The 15884-nt window shown below is 40.3% G+C and overlaps 1 long non-coding RNA gene across 1 annotated transcript; it reads left to right on the top strand.

Annotated features, from left to right (window-relative positions):
• The first annotated feature begins 4620 nt into the window (after positions 1 to 4620).
• Positions 4621 to 15635, top strand: LOC138762850 (uncharacterized). Its single transcript, XR_011357203.1, has 2 exons — positions 4621 to 4792; positions 15340 to 15635. It is a non-coding gene; the product is annotated as an uncharacterized lncRNA (long non-coding RNA).
• Positions 15636 to 15884: the final 249 nt, after the last annotated feature.

Below are 15884 nucleotides of genomic sequence, written 5' to 3'. Positions count from 1 at the left end.
TCAAAAGCATTCATTCTTTAGTCCAGGGAATAAAACCTCTGATTTTGGTTTGACAGTTATGCACTTGCAATTGAATCACCTGATCCTTTAACTGTTTAGCTTCTGATTTGAGATTTTTTTTTTTTTTTTTTGCTTTTCCAATTCTTTAGAATGTGCATTCATCCTTGTGCCAGATAAATCCATGAAATCTGGATGCTCTTATGGAAAAAGCCTCTTTTTTTTGTGATGGTCTTGACATGTGAGGACAATTCACCCTCTCTTTATAGATTAAGATGGACCATGATCAATTTTTCCCATCGGATCATTTCACCCAGCACAGATAACTGAATGAACAGGACTCAGCAATATACTCTGAAAATCTACCGATCTATCAAAATAAAATTTAATATTCACGTCCACAGTTTTAAATTGAAAATGATTTGTGTTAATGTTTATCTCTAACACTTCTAATATAATTTATAATTTTGTGTTGTAAGATCATAGTCACCAGGAATTTTATCAAAACTTTACAAATTCATCATCTTTAGATATATGGATTAGTTTTAGAAATTAAAGATATTCAAACCACTCATCTGCTTGATTCTTCCACAGGTTTTAGAGGTCAAAGCACATTTTACTTATATGCCTCCCTATATTATTTCTCGTAGTTCTTTCATTCTGTTTCCTTAAACATTTTTAATATTATTCCTTATTAAGTTGCTGATCCAGCTGACTTACACTTAAAGAATGTGTGATGTTTATTTTAAGTAATGAAGAAACTTGGGTTCTTTTATATTAACAATATTTTAGTGACAACTCATGACCTTGTGGTGCAGCCATTTTTTTGTAACTAAGCCGAGGTACATCATTCATCTCTGACTCTGCCTAGTGGCCAGGAATGTCACTTGCACTCTATCACCACATCCTCTTTCCTTAAGATATTCAATCTAGCAACATTACACATTAATGCAGTATTCATTTCAATTTAAAGTTAAACACCAACATAAACACAAATATCAGCAGCACAAACCTTTTTAAGTGTGCAGTTCTTTTTCTTTTAGAGATTCAGCCTGTCAGGTGCTTTGATAACATGTGTGGATCTTCGCAACACAGATGTGACAGCTTTGCTGGTGCACTACTGTCTAGCAATAATGGTGTTTCCTCTGTTGCTGTACAGGCTGTATCTTCTTCTGTTCTTGCAATTTCATGTGCGTTTCAGCAGGCTCTTTTGATTCCTCCTCAGTATTTGGCTATCCTCTGTTCTGACAGTGTAGGATCTTGAATTTACTTCCTCCAGAATAGTGGCCTTCTTGACCCAAGTGTTGGAATCTTGAGTCTCACTGTGTCATGTTGTTTCAGTGGCCCTAAGCATCTTGCTGACTTGTCATAGCTTTCTTTTTGACTCCTTGGCAGACACTTTGTTTCTGTTTGACATTTCTGTAAGGAAGGGTGGTGTGCAGTCTACGTCTTATCAGAAGCTCAGCGGGTGACATGCCGTGTCCAAATGGTGAAGCTTGCTAGCTCATCCACTGTCTAGTGCTTTCTTGAGCAGCTGTTTAACTATGTGAACTCCTTTCTCTGCTTTACCGTTTGACTGGGGATGCAGAGGACTTCAAAACACATGTCAAAAATCATACTCTTCTGCAAAGTTCTGGAACTCTCTACAACTGTAGCATGGCCTATTGTCACTGCAGACAATTTGAAGAATTCCATGTCCTGCAAAGATCAATTTCATATATTTGATCATACAAGCAGATAGGAAGCAATAAATACACCAAAATGCTGGAGGAACTCAGCTGGTCTTTTCAGCATCTAAAGGAGACAAAGATATTTTGTTGATGTTTCAGGCCTGAGTCCTTCTTCAAGGAAATATCAGATAAGGCAGAAGCAGATACATCCTGCTTCTTGTGTTAAGCATAATATATCGTGCTTGTGTCTTTTCTGATATTTCCTTGAAGAAGGACTCAGACGTGAAACGATGGTTATATATTAGTCTCCTATAGATGATGAAAAGACAGCCGAGTTCCTGCTGCATTTTGTTGTGTTTACTACAATCACAGTGCCTGTTGCCTATCGTGTTTCACTCAGTTAGGAAGCAGCACAATCTCAGGATAGTTCAATAGATAGTCAATAACCAGCAAGTATTTCTTTCCATCCAGGTCCCAAGTTTCTACCATGGTTCTGCTGATAAGTCAGTTTTGATCATGGGTTCCTTTGGCTGCTTTGCACAAAGTTTCAGACAACATTACTATAAAATAATTAAAATAATAGTGCACAAAAAGTAAGGCAGTGTCTTTGGTTCATTGATTATGCAAGAATCTGATGGCAGTGGGGAAGAGGTTGTTCATGTGCCGCTCGTCTTTAGGCTCCTGTACCTTTTTCTTGATGGTAGCAGAGTGAAGAGGGCATGGTCTGGGTTGTGGGGGTCTTTGAGGATAGAAGCTGCTTTTATAAGACACTGCCTCATGTGGGTGTCTTCAATGGAGTGAAGTCTGGTACCTGTGATGTCGCAGGCGAAGTTAAAAACCTTCTGAGTTTATTTTTGTCCTGAGAGTTGGCACCTTCATACCAGGTAATGATGCAACCAGCCAGCCAGTACACCTATTGAAGTTTACGAGAGTCTTTGGTGACATATCGAATCTTCTCATCATACACCTCAGAAACTATAGCTGCTGGTGAGCCTTCTTTGCAATTGCATCAAGTTGGAGGCTTCTGGTCAGATCCTCGGGGATGTTGACACACAGAAATTTGAAGTTCTTGACCCTCTCCACTACTGAGCCCTCAATGAGGACTGGGTTGTGTTCCCCTGACTTCCTCCTGAAGACCATTATTGTCTCCTTGGTTTTGCCAACACTGTGCGCAAGGCTGATGTCCTTACACCATTCAGTGAGCTGAGCTATCAGCATCTCTTGTTGCAGTGATTGAGGAATGATCATTCTGCTCTGTCTGAATAGAAGCCCAATGACAACACTCAGCTCAGCTCTGATGTTGTAATATGGCTGACATTCACCTCTAGGCCATCCTTCATTCAGATTCTTGATGATCTTCTGTAGAACTGTGTCCTTTTCTGCTTCAGCTGTGATCTGCTTGGATTTCATGTCAGATATGAGAAGGGATTCAGTGATCAGGTTCACATGGAGATTCAATTCTGTCTCTGTGGAAATCTCACTTGATGCTTCATTCTGTGTCGTTGCCCCGGACAACACATCAGCCAACAGAATAAATTTCCCTAGTGTGTAAAACCAATTCAAAATCATAATGTTACAGCTTCATCATCAGTCTTTGGACTTTCGGCAACATCTCACTGAGTTTTTTTTTACGGCTATTAATGGCTTGTGATTTGTCTCTGCCACAAATGTTGGTAGACCATCTACATAACTGTGGAATTTCTCGAGTCCATAGACCAGACCAAGACACTCTTTCTCAATCCGTGTATATGGAAATTAAGATGCTGTCATTGTCCTTGTTGCATTTGCAACTGTCCTCCAATTTTCTCCTACAGGCTGAAGTAGTACGGCACCTATTCCATCTTTTGAAGCTTATAGTGCATGGAGATGAAACCATGTGACACTAGTGATGCTGGTGCTGCAGGTGGGTGGGTGGGCACTATAACTCATTTGGAGGGGGATGGCCTGCATTAGCCCCCCATGATGGTGAGGCTGCTGGCACTGTAATAGCCTTGCACTAACTGCTATGGTAACCAAGCGTCTCATTTGTTGCGAACTTGCAGTTGCCTTTAAAATGTTCAAATTCTCGTTCCTGTCAGTTAAATTATATTTTGATGTTGACATATTATTTTTGCTGATTAAATCTGATGATGTTTTTAAAAGAACGTGTTGGTAAATGGGATTAGTACAGGTAGGTAGTTGATGATCTGAATGGGCAGGATGAGCCGAAGGGCCTGTTTGTATGCTAGATGACTCGATGACTATGACTAAAAAATTTAGAAGTGACTGGTGACTTAAAATTTTGGTTAGCAGACATCCTTCTAACTGTTTAAGATGATGGATATAGATTTTAAGCTTTGGTGAGTCGATATCACATGTGTAATGGATCTGTGCTAATATTAATACTATGATTAAGGTTAAGTTATATTTCTTATAAATATGTCTTTAGTAATGTAGTGGGTTTGGTACAGGGTTACACACACTCCCTTACAATACATTCAAAAGTGATGTCATCTTTTGGAGTTGTGATGTCTACAAGCCAGAAGTATGAAGATCACAAGAAACTGTGGCTAACAGCTATTAAAGATTCCAGAAAATGGTCACACCATTGCAAAGAATTGGAACTGATCTCGTTAATGATGCAAATGTCACATGACTTGGAGAACTATATTGTCAAATTCAGACATTTTGAATCAGAAGACTGCAGGAGATGAGAAATCAAGACCCTGTGGCGCACACAGGAGTAAAGCAGTAATTTCTAGAAAGAGAGGGAGATACTGGTCTGTAAAATAGTAGCTGGAACACCAGTGTTAGACCCTTGTGAAGGAAGGGGTTGAATTACAGTAGCTGGAATAGGAGACGGAGAGTCCCTGTGAGACACAGCGGTGTTCGACCATGATGAGGACAATGGGTTGAATTACAGTAACCAGAATAGATACTGTTATATGATGCCTAACAAAAAGCAACTATAGAAATAAGTGGATTTGGAAAGGGAGACCACTTCTTGGTAGCTCTTTTAAGAAATAAAGGATGCAGGCTCATCGAGGAAAGAAACTCCAGAACTCTTTAGAAGCTAAGAGGGAGTTGAGGATCACCATTGTGAAAGTTTAAGAAGAAATCTCTTCCCGGGAAATCAGCTCAACAAGGTTTGTGAGTTCGAACAGTCTTCAGGACTGAATTGGTGTTAACAAACACTTCATTACTGCTTTAAGCAACAATTTAAAAGAACTTGATGCTTTGTAATAATTTCTGAATGACATTTTAATAGACCTTCAAGCTCAACAAGACTTTAAATAACTGGGCCTTAAAACTAAATTTTCAGACTCAAGTTTAAACTGAAATAGTTTGGACTTTAAGACACACATACATTACGTTCACGCATAGTGGGGTTAAAGCTTAGAGTTAAGTAAGTTTAAAGTTAAGTGAGAACTGTTATGTGGTTAATAGTTCAATAAAAATGATTATTTTAAATTTACCACACTCTGGTGAATCTTCCATTGCTATTTGCTGTGTTAGTGCTAACAGGGGTCAATTAGTTCGTAACACATGATACATATTGAATGTCCGCTGATGATTATTGAGCAGCTTCTGGAACCACACCAACTGTTTCAAGTATCATAACTGAAGGTATATTTTTCTTACAATGTAGACTGCTGATAGTCTGTGGCCTTGCAGTGCAAGCAACATTGACGGAGAGTTTAAAACCATTGAAAATAATGGTGGTTCATCCCTAATCTTAGGTTATGTTGCTATTTGTTGTGTCATTTCCCCTCTTTTCCCTTTCCCCTAACATATTTAAAATGGAGCTTTGGCTGCTTGGCTGTTTGGTTCAGGCCATGTTCTATCGGAATGCAGCCATCGTCCATCCTGTGCACAAGCCTGAGCCAGTGCAGTTTCCTTTGCTCGATGAATGCTGGAATTCTTGACATCTTGGCTTCACGAAGTAACGCAAATACAAGACAGTCACCAAGTATGCAAACTAGTGCTTTTTTTTTGGCAACAGAATGTTGTACGTTTCACTGAAGACCAAAAGTCTAAAGATTATCGATCAACATTTTAGACCCAAAGATGAGATTGGTGATTTCTTTCCTGCCATCTTTCAAACTGATGATTGCATCTCCAATATTTTAAAGTTCCATGCTCAGATACGTGGAACACATCAAAGGTTATTGCGGAAATTAAACCTCGTGGTGTTGATAGAGCTGATGCACCAAATGTCTGCAGCCACTGTGATTGTAGTAAAAACGCAGAAATGCTGGAGGATCTCTGCAGGTTTTGCACCATCCATAGGAGGTGAAGATATATAATCAACCTTTTCAGCCCTGAGCCCTTATTCAAGTTAGCTGGCCAACAGGAAACTAAGGTTAGGAAACTGTTTGCTTCTGGTCATCAGGACACCAGGGTGCCATATGATTCAGCTCTAAGGTCTCACATTTTTACAATTTCTACCAATAATTTGGATGAAGGGACCAAAAGACCCCCTTCACCCTGGTCACAATCACTTCTCACTGCTACTTTCAGACAGAAGGTATAGAGACCTAAAGGCCAGCATCTCTAGGTTAAAGAACAATTTCTTTCCAAGAGCCATCAATCTCTTGAACCTCCCCTTATTACACAAATCTGACATCATGAAAGGATTCTCTGCACTATTGTAATGGCACTTCCTTTTTCTCTTGCACTAATTGTGAATATTTATTAATTGCTAGTACCTATGTTTTGTATTTATTATGTATTTTTAAGTTAAAGCAGGCAATTGTATTTTTTTATGGAGTACCTGCTTGGCTGCAGTAAGAAGGAAGTTTGGGGCATATGTATATTGGACAATGTTTATGAAAACTTCTCCCTCTCACATTTGACAAATGCCCTCTAGTGTTAGATACCCCAACCATGGGAAAAAAAATACTCAGCCTGTTAAAAAACAAGTAGCAAATGTTAAAATTATTACAAACTTTTTGGCAAGTTAGGATTTTAAAAACTCTTCTTCATAGTCTATATTGAGGATTACTTGTTTTCACTCCAGTGATGTGGGGTGTAAGATTGCTGCTCAGGTCAATGTGGGACCTGAAGACCCTCTTACAGGTGGGCAGGAGATGGACAAGAGGGTAACTTCAGAGTTGGTGCATTTACATTAGATTTCCCTGCGCTCCTGACTTGATCTTAACGACTTGAGTTTGTTAATCCTTCTTCTCCAGTCGTGGTGTTAAAGTGGACCCAAGATTGCTTGAAAACAAACATGAATACAGCTGCAAAAACACATTTTAATCACTTTGCAAAGTGTGAGAACTCTGTTACAGCAAAAATCACTGTCTGAGCAGTAAACTTGGTATAAAGGAGACTGCCTCATGGCTTATGAATTATAGTTTATAGTTTCTATTCTCTAATTTTCTGGAACATTCAGATAGACTTCTCCATTATTCCTTAAAATTCTCTCAGGATTCGTTAGTTAATCTCACAACATCCTACCAGATAAGAAGTTTCTTATCATCTCTCAAATTGATAACAAGAAAGGAATGCAGCCCAAAAATGCTGCCTGCCTCTTTCTGTTCCAGTCAACATTTTAAAACTTACATTTTCATTATATTCTAAAGTCTACCTTCTCAATGGGCTGAGGATTCCCAGGATTTGGTGGGAATTTTAATGAAGCTTTAAGAACATCTGTGAATTATTTCCTCTGTCCATGAGTAACGTCTCATCTTAGCAAAACTCGGAATAGAGCTAATATTTCAGAAACCTGATATCTAGTATGCAAACAATGTACTGTTTAAATTATGGTCTCAATGTGGGGAAGCTGGACTGGGAGAGGACTTAACCATGGGAGAGGTATGTAAAACTAGAGGGCATATGTCAAATGTTAAAGGGAGGAGGTTTCATGAACATTGTACTATGTATAGATGACATTGTTTCACTTGTCTTCCCAGTGGATGTGAAGGATTTTGCAGAGAGAGCATTGTTGAGTCATGTCCATTGCCTTGGGGTGCCTGATGAGTGTAGCACATGAATCGGAAGCACACAAGAGGACAGATTCTGAATATTCAGACAGGTTTTGGTTTCCTTTTTCCCAAGCAGAGAGGGAGTATGTTGGTGCACTGAAGTCAGTCATCAACTAAGACTGAATTTAGTCATCAGTGCCTTCCTGAGGTGTTCAACCAATTTCTGCTTCTTGCCATAAGCTTGAGTGGTGGTGTTACACAGTGGGAGCAGTGTGGGAGAGGACTTTTAAGAGCTTTTATTTTCCCCCAGGTGATGTGCAGGACTCATTCCATTGTGCTTCTCTGAAGAAGTCAGTGATGACTGGGAGCTAAGCCTGAGATAATGCTTGTCTGCAGCTCAAATACTAAAAGTTCTGGGGTGGTGCTGGCATTGTTCAACAGTTACCCATTTGTCAGGTAGGTTTGCAGCGCAGTAAGTGCAGAATGGCGCAACATAAGCACGCCTGCCTCCAGGGACTTGTTCAATCCTGACCTCACCTCCTGCCTGTGCAAAGCTTCTAATTTCTCTGTATGACCCAAGGGGCGTCAAATTCCCCTACCTTCCATACCAGAAGGTGGGTCAGTCAACTGTTGTGCAGGAAGTGGAAAAAAGAATAAAGGGGGAACTATTGGGCACATGAGAGAGCATATTGTAGATATCCAAGGAAAATAAGGAGAGGGGAAGTAGGACTAATGGGATTGCACTGCTGGGAGCCAACTGGACCGACGGAATGCATGGCATTCTTTAATATAGTTAAAAAAAAGTATGAATCTAAGCCTTTGAGTTTGTTAGAGGTGAGGAGCTGCACTGCAGTGAGAAATGTGTCAGATGTTGATCTTGCTTCAAATTGGTGCCTAACATGTTTGAGTGATCACCAACGCATTTTTAAAATACAGACAATTAAACAAACTTAAATGAAAGGTGGCACAGTTAGCGTAATGGTTAGAGCAACACTATTCCAGTGCCAGTGACCCATCCGACACTTTCTCTCAGGAGTTTGTGTGTTCATGCCGTATCTGCATGGGTTTCCTCCGGAGCTTCAGTTTCTTCTCACCATTCAATTGGGGTATTTAGGTAGCACTGGCTCATGAACTGGAAGGGTCTGTTACTGTGCTGTAGGTCTAAAATTTAAAAAATTAAAATGAACTATTAAATTGAATAATAACCTTTACATATTTTTACGCAGCAGGTGATTGACTTCAGTCTGTCTACCCTACTGCAGTAGCTATTACCCCTTTTCCAGTTCAGTGAGCAGATTGCTCAGTTTTATACCCGAGGAATCTTTGGGAAATTACTCTGCTCTCTGGGTTCCATGAAGAATCCACCGATACACCAGAAGGTCCTGTAGTTGCCAATCTTCTGACGCTGAAGGCTGTGCCCATTTACAGGTTTGCCTTCCACAAGATCTGCGTAACCTCTTGTGGAATATCTGCCCCCATAACTTTGGGAGATTCCTGGTCTCTTATAAGAGCTTTTAGCAACATTCTGCAATCACTGTAGCAGCACAGACTCAGGAATTAGTGACTTCTTATTTCTGGAGAACCTTGCATTGGATTGGAATCTGCCTCTTACTGTGGTTTATGGTAAGAGCTGTATTGCTGGGCTTGGATGAAGGGGAGATTTCCACTAATTAGGCATAGTGTTGAGGCTGCAAAACCACTCGTGGTCAATGAGGTTTCTAAGAACTCGATTAAGCTGAAAAAGCCACTTAAAAAGATAATTTGGATGCTCCTTCTGCTTTCTATGTATTGATTAATTTCAAACCCATAAACATATTAATTAAACTTGGTTTATGATTTTGTGAATTATTCTATATCCATTTTAACCAAGCATTTTGGTAATTAAAGCCTAGATGATTTAAATTTAATTTACAGTTTGGTGGAAGCTGATTCAAATCATTAAATAGGGTGGCATGGTTGATGTAGCAGTTAGCACAATACAGTGCCAGTGATCGGGACCAGGGCTCAGATCCAAAGCTGTCTTTAAGGAGTTTGTACGTTCTCCCCATGTCTGTGTGGGTTTTCCCGGGGGCTCCAGTTTCCTTCCACTGCTTGAAACATAGCAGGGGTAGAACCATAAAACCATAGAGTGCTACAGCACAGAAAATAGCCCATTTGGCCATTCAAGTCAGTGCTGACCATTATTCCATTAGTCCCATTGACCTGGTCCCATTCCATAACCCTCCAGACCTCTCTAATCCAATTTATTCTTTAGACTTAAGATCGAGCTCATATTCACCACATCAGATGGCAGCTCATTCCACACTCACATTTTTCTGAGTGAGGTTCCCCCAAACCTCCATCCTTTCAGCTTAAAACTATGACCTCCAGTATTTATCTCCCCCAATCTAAGTGGAAAAGCCTACTTGCATCCACTCTGTCTACACCTAATAATCTTGTAAACTTCTATCAAATCTCCCTTCATTCTTCTTCGCACCAAGGAATAAAGTCACAACCTGTTAAATTTTTCCCTGTAACTCAACTCCTGAAGACCCAGCAACATCCTAGTAAATCTTCTCTACACCCTTTCAATTTTATTGATATCCTTCCTGCAGTTAAGTGACCAGAACTGCACACAATATTCCAAATTTGGCCTCACCAATGTCTTGAACAACTTCAACCTGACATCCCAACTTCTAAACTCAATATTTTGATTTATAAAGGCTAAGATAGTAAAAAGCTTTTTTTGTAATCTCGTCCACCTGCAACACCACCTTCAGGGAACAATGTATCTGTATTCCCAGATCTCTTTGCTCTTCCACACTTCAGAGTGCCCTGTATATCTCCTACCTTGGTTTTCCCTTTCAAAATGCAACATCTCACACTTACCTGCATTAAACTCCATCTGCCATTTTTTGGCCTACCCTCCCAGTTGGTCCAGTAGGTTAATTGGGTGTAAATTGGGCGGCATGGACTCATGGGCTGAAATGGCCTGTAACTGTGCTGTATGTTTAAATTTAAATTTAATGTCACCCAATTACATCCAAATTAGCCGACAACCTCATATATTCTGGAAGGTGGGAGGAAATCGGAGGACCCAGGGAAAGCCCATGCAGACACTGGAAGAACGTACAGACCGCATTGGATTTGAAATTATAGAGTCGTGCATAAATATTTCCTCAAGTAATGTTTTCTTTCATTAGATTTTTGAAAAAGAAACAGGAAATATTAAGAATGACAAACATTCTGATGAGTTCAATTGGGAACTGTTTAGATGCAGAATGTATTCAGATAATTTTCACCTCTTTCCAACCATGTCCTCACCAAAATGAAGCTTCATTCTTTTTAAATGCTTCGGTGAATTCAGATGCTAGGTGCAGGGTAGATGGTAAATGAACATCTCTTCAGAGCGAAGTTGTTGCTCCTTGGGTTACAATTATGATTTCCTTAACTTATAATCGGGTTCTGTAAAAATAAATAATTGAAGTATACTCCTAACCACAGAAAGCTTTCCATGTAGCCAATGTTATAATTGGCAGAGTGTTTTATATTTTGTTAAATTTCTAAAAAAATCTATTTTTACAAAAAAGTTCTTCCTTTATTCAACCCTCCAGTTATAAATTGTTCTCATGAATCCCAGCCAAACAGACAAGCAAGAAATTTGCTCTTAACTCTTTGCTAGTGCGAGTTCTGCACCAGTCTTGGGATAAACGGGCTCATTCCCTGCTATTTTCCACATCCTGTCAACTGATAGCACAGCTGAGATCAGGGGGATTACCCCTGCAAACATGCACCACATCCTTCCACGGTACTCAGTAGTTTGTAAACTGCACCAGGAGATCCAAAGTAATAAAAGGTACATTTTATAATTTAGCCCTGGAACCTCAACAGTACTTTGCATTACCTAGATTGTAGAATGATGTGTGCCTTTGCAGGCTTTCAAGTTTCTTATTGGTCTGTAGTTAGAAAAATGTGGGAAGTCAGCAAGAGCTACTCCATCCTAAGGAAAGGACTAATGACTGGATAGAAAGACTTGTGGTCAGAAAAAATATCGAGGGCACTGTGACTCTTAAGGGACACTTAGAAAAAGCTTGCTGAAGAAGAAGTAATGGTTTCCTGTTTTGTCAATTTTAGGAGTTTGGTAAATGAGAAAAAAATAAGAAAAATATTATAATGATCAGAGGTAAAATATTACTGACGTTTCAGGCCTGAGGCCTTTTTGAAAAATGGGTGAGGTTGTAAAGAGATCACATCCCGCATGCTGTGTGCATAAGCTTGGGGTTAATATTTAAGGAAGGATACGCCTGTGATAGAGAAATTGAAATGAACATTCATCAGACTGGTTCGATGAACCCAAAAAAGATGAGTTGACTTGGCATGTATTTGTGCAAGGTTAAAAGAATGAGACGTGATCTCATTGAAATTTCTAACACCCTATCTCTACAGGCTGGTTTCAGGGAGGATGCTTCCCTTGGCCCAGGAGTCTAGAACCATAGTCCCAGAATAAGAGGCAATTTAGAATTGAGATGAGAGCAATTATTTCATGCAGGTGAATCTATGACTAATTTCAAGAACTGCATTAAGTTGTTGAGTATGGTGTCATAAAACAACTTGAAGCAAAAGCAAAACCTGAGGAAATGCTGGGGGTAAATAATGATGTGGAGTTTTACATTGGCAGTATTGATGATGACATGCATATGAGGGAGGGTTGGAACTCAATAAAACTCATTCCAACTGATATCCTCGTCTTGACAGAAAGAGGTTGTCAGAGAGATGCTGAATAGCGTCACAGCTATGTCAGTGCCAGACATACAACCAGCGTCCTTTTTTTTTGCCAGTTGCTTGAATTTTGGATAATGGGAATTTTTTTAAAGAACTGGAGACCCAAAAATGCTGAAGGAACTCTTCAAAAGCTTGGGGAAAGGCTCAGTCCTGATATGTTGGTTTACCTCCTATCGACGTTGCATGACCTGCTGTTCTTCCAGTATTTCTGTGTTTTTCCTACAATCACAACTGCAGACTTTTGTGTTTCACCCAAAACATTACTGGAAATGTTCAGCAGCATTTGTGAAGAGGAACTGCATTTCCATTCCAGGATCTTTCATGAAAACTGGATGAGGCTCAATTGGCTAACTCTAGCCACAAGAGTAGAATTAAAGTCATAAGAGAATACAGGAGTGGTTAAACAATACAAGGGATGATGGTAATTGACAAGGTCTGCAAACCATAATGTGGCCCACATGAAATATGTAGTGCTCTTCTAGCGATTGTATTGAACTTTATTGGAACATCATGGGAAGACAAGATCAGAGAATTCATATTTCCTCCTTTGGTCCATGTCAACTTCATTATCTTCACTAACTCTATATGTCTATAAACTTGGTCCTTCCATGTTCTGGCCCAGATGCCATTTGAATGTTGTTATTGTACGCAGCTTTCCTACGCCCCCTACCAGCTCATTCCACATATCCACCCAAGGGTGTGAAAATCTTTCCCACTCATCTTAAACTTGCACCCTTTCAGTTTTAGATTTCCCTACCTTGTGATTATCTGCCCATTTCTATGTACCTCTGTAAGATCACCCTTCAACCTCCATTGCTCCAAGGACAATAGACCCAGCCTCTGCAATCTCTCCTCATAATTCATGCCCTCCAGTCCAGGCAACATCCATGTGAATCTTTTCTGCACCTTCTCTAGCAGAATAACATCATAAAGGGATGGTTAACCGAGCTGCAGGCTCTTTTAAATACTTCTTGGCACAATGTAATCTGGCCATCCTGTTTCTGTAACTAGCTAGTGTTTTGTATCTTGCATTGTAGCCTCTGTATTTCTGTTCGCTAAGTCTTCTGCAGACAGTAGTCATCCACACCTGCCTCCTGAAGAGTGTTTCTGATCTGGCGTTTGGGGATTTTTCTTCATTATGATGAGAATTCATGAGAACTGGAGCTGTATCAGGGAGGTGGCCACCTACAACAGTCATGTTAACAAGTTCAGTGACTGGCTACATCAGCAAGTGCATTGAGGATGCTTCACGACCAGGGCTAACCAGAAACTATTGTTGGATGCAAAGTTCCAGGACCTTCTCCGAGCTCATGATGCTGCCTTCAGGACAGGGGATAGGATCAGCTAGGGCAAATCGAGGGTACACACAGAAGATTCACAGACAGCTGTGTGATGCACATGTGGCAAGGGATCAAGACTATTATGGATCATAAGACAACCATGCAAATTACGGATAATGCCGCCTCCCTTGTGGACAGACTTAACACTTTATATGCATGGTTTGATGAGAAAAACAGGATGATGCCAAAGGGAGCTCCATGTCCCTCTGATGAATGCACCCCACCCCACAACCGCATAGCCATGACCAAGGTGAGGAAAACTGTTTCCAGGTTAACCGACACAGGGCAGTGGGACCAGACAATATACCTGGTCAGGTAATGAAGGACTGCGCAGACCAATTGACGGAGGTCTTCATGGACATCTTTAACACCTCACTGCAGCAATCCATCATTCCCACAGGGTTTAAGACAGCCACCATCATCCCAGTACCCAAGAGGGCGACAATAACAGGCCTCACTGAAGACCGCCCTGTGGCACTGACCTCCACCATTATGAAATGCTTCAAGCGTCTGGTGATGGAATGCATCAAGACTCACCTCCCAGGGATGCTGGATCCATTTCAATTGAGAACTCAATTGAGAGTAACAACCTGAGTCTCAACGTGGACAAGATGAAGGAGATGATCATGGACTTCAGGAGGACCAGGAACAACCACCCTCCACTACATATCAACGACTCTGTAGTAGAGAGTGTGGAGAGCACCAAGTTCCTTTGAGTTCACTTATCGTGGACACTCAACATCTCCTCATTTATCAGGAAGGTGCAACTGTGACTGTATTTCCTGAGAAGATTGAAGTGGGCAAGGCTACCAGCCATCATTATGTTAACCTTCTAAAGGAGCTTTATCAAGAATATCCTGGCCGGTTGCATCTCAGTGTGGTACAGTTGCTGCAGAGAAATGGATTGGAGTTCAATCCACAGGACCATAAGAGTGGCAAAAAAAATTTTTTAAACACAATGCAAGAGAAGCTCAGCAAGTCAAACAGTGGCCTTTAGGTTTACTTCAACTGCAGTGTTTACAGAATTTTGTCATTTACTTGATTTACTAGAGTGGCAGAAAGGTTCATTGGAGTCTCCCTCCACCCGCAACCCCCCCCCCCCCCCAACCCATCAACGTGATCTACCGGGATTGTTGTCAGAAGAGGGCACACAAAATAATTGATGACCCTTTCCATTCTGCACACAGAATCTTTCAGCTGCTACCATCAGGGAAGAGATACAGGAGTATTAGAGCCAGCATCACCAGGCTGAGGTACAGCTTCTTCTCACGGGCTGTGAGAATGCTGAACGACCAAAGGAACTGCTCACACTGACCACCCGAGACTCTAATTTGTACAAAACAAAATATTTATTTATTTTTATAGATATAATACTTGGCCTGCATATGTATTATTTGTCTGCATGAGTGTTATGTCTGGCTCTATGTCTGTATGTTTTTGCATCGAGAACCGGAGAGTGCTGTTCGTCAGGTTGTACTTGTACAATAAACTTAACTTGAATTCTTCTGTTATCAGCAGTGGAGTCTTCCTTGGCCTACAATTCATTTGCGATTACTGAGCTCACCAGTTCACTCTTTCTTTTTAATGATGTTCCAAACAGTTAATTTTGGTAATCCCTAAAGTTTGGGTGATGTTTCTTAATATTTTATTCTTGTTTTTCAGCCTCATAATAGCTTCTTTGACTTTAATTGGCAACACTCTGGTTCTCATGTTGATAAATGGCAACTACAGACTCCAAAGATGATCAAAAGCTTAGAAACAAGCCTATCTCTCTTATACCTGCATCGACGAAGCAATTAAACATACCTGAGTACTCACAAACAGCTGTGAACCTGTGAAGATCAGTGTACCCTGAAACGGGGGGACTATGTCTAAAAAGTGCTGTAATTTCTTCATGGTCAAATCAAAATGTATGCAAATAACCTTGAATAAAATCTGGAATACCCACTTTAATTACATGTGAATTGTTTGATGGTAAATTTAAAACTGTGGAGCATAGAGGCAAATAAAGGAAAACAATATATTTCGTTACAAGCATTATGGAGGGCACTGTAAATCTAATTTAAAATCATTAAATGCCTTGAAATTCTTTGCAATATTAAAAAGCATTTTATTCTTTTTACCCATGTTATTTCTTTTCATCACCGCAAATTAGCTTATAGTGCCTTCTTCAGGCTGTACTGCCTAAAGTATGAGACACTTCCATC

Source organism: Narcine bancroftii, chromosome 5 (genome assembly GCF_036971445.1).
Source record: "Narcine bancroftii isolate sNarBan1 chromosome 5, sNarBan1.hap1, whole genome shotgun sequence".
In the NCBI taxonomy this organism is placed as follows: Eukaryota; Metazoa; Chordata; class Chondrichthyes; order Torpediniformes; family Narcinidae; genus Narcine; species Narcine bancroftii.
Note: the sequence above shows the minus strand (reverse complement) of the source record. Positions and strands in the feature narration are given on the sequence as shown.